Source organism: Alligator sinensis, unplaced genomic scaffold (assembly GCF_000455745.1).
Source record: "Alligator sinensis unplaced genomic scaffold, ASM45574v1 scaffold876_1, whole genome shotgun sequence".
NCBI classification, from domain to species: Eukaryota; Metazoa; Chordata; order Crocodylia; family Alligatoridae; genus Alligator; species Alligator sinensis.
Genome location: NW_005841938.1, coordinates 291,206 through 293,998, shown reverse-complemented (window position 1 = coordinate 293,998; position 2,793 = coordinate 291,206). Strand labels below are relative to the sequence as shown.

The following is a 2,793-nucleotide window of genomic DNA, read 5'->3' as shown; positions in this document are numbered from 1 at the left end:
CTTGCTGGGATGCTGGGGTGGGGCAGGGCTTGGAGGTGCTCAGGGAGCTTGGGGGGCTGGAGCCAGGTGGGGCAGGGCTCAAGTGGGCTCCGGGGGCAGGCGGGGGGTGGGGCCGGGCAGGGCAGGAATAAGGGGGCTTCAGCACCAGGATAAGGGCCAGCCATACAGATACTCTTGCTGCTACTAGAGCATCTCTGTCGAGGACCCAGCCTCAGTTGGCTCAGGTGCCCTGCCCCGCTTTTTTTCTCTGTGGTTTTTTTTTTGACCCCTGGCTATCCAGGGGTCTAATTTTGCCCCCGTGCTGCAAATTTGCAGTGCAGGGAATATTTTCTTGTTCCTGCATGTGCCTCTTGCAGTGTGTCAAAGGGCTTTGAGATGCTGCAAGACGCACGTGCACGCTCGTCTGAACACGCCCATGAAGGCAACTAATAGTGCGCAGTCAGATCTGGCCTTGCGGCATTGTGACTTTTGGCACCTGCTGGGAGCCAACCTCTCTGCAGTGAGAGGAAGGTCTGTCGGCACTTTCAGATCCTCTGACAGCACCAGACTTAACCGTCAGGATTCCCAGTGCAGTACTCAATGGCTGAAATGTCTGAATAGATCCATTTAACCGTATGAAAGAATGCAGGCCTGTTCCCTTGTACTGAATGGGACTGAAATGATGATGTGTGCGACCTCTGAGAGAATCTCAAAACTAGCAATTTTGAAATATAAATATAGTAGCGCAGTTTAGCTTCAGTTAAAAAAAAGGCTTGATTCAACATATACCGCACAATATCCCTATAGTAACTATAGTTACCTGGCACCAGGCTGCAGAACAATCCCCTTCCAGGTCTATTGAATGCACACACGTATCTTCTAAATGCAGAATGCTAATATTATAATTCTTGGATTATGTTGACATTAGATAAAGAGCAAGCTTGTACTTAATGTAGCTGTGTGACTAATTTATCACCCTAACACTGTGCTAGGAATATAGGGGCAGATCCTCTGTGGGTTTAAACCATCTTAGCTCCATAGGACACAATTCAATACTTGCATTATCCAGTCTTTCCTTTATCACAGTGCTGTTTAAGACAATTTTTTGCCCAGCCCTATTGTACGAGTGGAAAACAAGAGCCTGAATTGGTGTAGGAGCAGGATGTAAGTGTGTAAACCTTTCCATTATGAAGCTAAGGGCTAAAAAAATGAAATGATTTTTCAATGGTACAAAGAGAGCAGCTTTCAACTGGTTGTGACGTGAACAGCACCCCACAAAGCATTATTCAGGGAAAACGTTTTTCTCCCTCTTGTCACTCCTCACCTACATTTTTCAGCCAAGTGCTTTCCCCCTTTTCCTTTTGAGGTGTGCATGTGAATACTGGGCTTACGGGTGAACCTTGATTGCATCCTAAGTGTAGAGATTATTACGGTCTCTTTATAATGCATTAGGCAGAATAGTATAATTGTCCAGATACAAGATTAGGAGCCAGGAACTCCAGGAAATTCCTTCATTAACTACTTGTATGATTCTGTGCAAACCTACTCCTAGACTTACTTTTCTCACCTCCCAGGGATGGTGTGACTGTTAACTACTACAGGGCAGGGAAGAGATATACCTTATCAACCAACTAAAGCAGATTCACCGGATGAAGTGAGCCCAGGCTCAGGAAAGCTTATGCAGCTCTTTAGTTAGTCTATAAGGTGCATGTCTACCCTGCCTTCTGTCTGACTTGAGACTAACATGGCTAACTACCTCTCTCTGACTGCATCTACATGAGACTCTGTGCAGCAGGTCATTATTACTGCGCGGTAGCCCGTTACTACTGTGCTGTAGTGTCGCGGGACACAAACTATAATGCGATGCTACTGCGCAGTAGTAATGAGCTACTGCGCATTCGATGTCACTATGAAAGGTCCCTTCCAGCCCCTAACAACACTGAAACTATGAAGCCATGGGGGACTCTACTGCGCAGTATTGCTGGTTACTGCGCCATCGTTTAGTACTTGGGTAGGCAAATACTAAATGACTGCACAGGAACAACTGCACAGTCAGCGTTTCATGTAGACGTGACCTCTGTTAACTACTAATAATTGAAACAATACCAAGGGCTGTGCAAGTAGTATCGTATATGCATATAGCCTGGTATGTAGTATGTACAATTATCACTTACTACGGTACGTACATAAAACTGTGAGATAAGGCTGTGGTGTGGTGCACTCTCTCTTTTTCTGAGTCAGGCATTTACCACATAGGATTTAAGAGTCAAAGAGGAGCCACACGTGAGCTGTGACTAGTCATCTCCAAAGGATATAATATCTGTATTACATTCTCCCACTGCATATTCTCTGTCCTAGGGCAGACAGAGAAGAGGAGGGCCAGGCCCATCCTGAATGATTATTCTGCTCAGAATATAAGGCATTACGGTACATGCATGTAAAACCCTTGGGATAGACAGTGTCGACCTTGCAGCTGTTTGTTCTTGGAGAGCTGTATTAACAGATATCGTGCTTTCGTGGCTTGGTGCCAGGATTGAGAGATCTGGGAGATTTGTGATATGGCAGGTCATGGGGTAGATAACCCAGACTCAGGTAGCAGTCAGGGGAAGCCGGGAGCGAGGGCCGAGCCGTGTGCGAGGGAAAGGCCTGTAAGGAGATCGCCTCTCTGAGCGGGCTGGAGCGGATGCTGCAGATGTGCGCACTCACTCAGGAATGTGCCCCAGAACATTTTGTCCTGTCTGCATCTGCCGCGCCCCCGGCGCTGCGGCACAGGGTGTGGTTCTCACACCCACACCCTCCCAGCACTGAGACGTT

At 47.4% G+C, this 2,793-nt stretch overlaps 1 protein-coding gene across 1 annotated transcript in view; it reads left to right on the top strand.

The window, feature by feature from the left end:
* HEATR9 (HEAT repeat containing 9) overlaps window positions 1-2,793 on the top strand; it is a 17,168-nt gene that overhangs the window by 9,299 nt on the left and 5,076 nt on the right. The gene's annotated exons all lie outside the window — the stretch shown is intronic.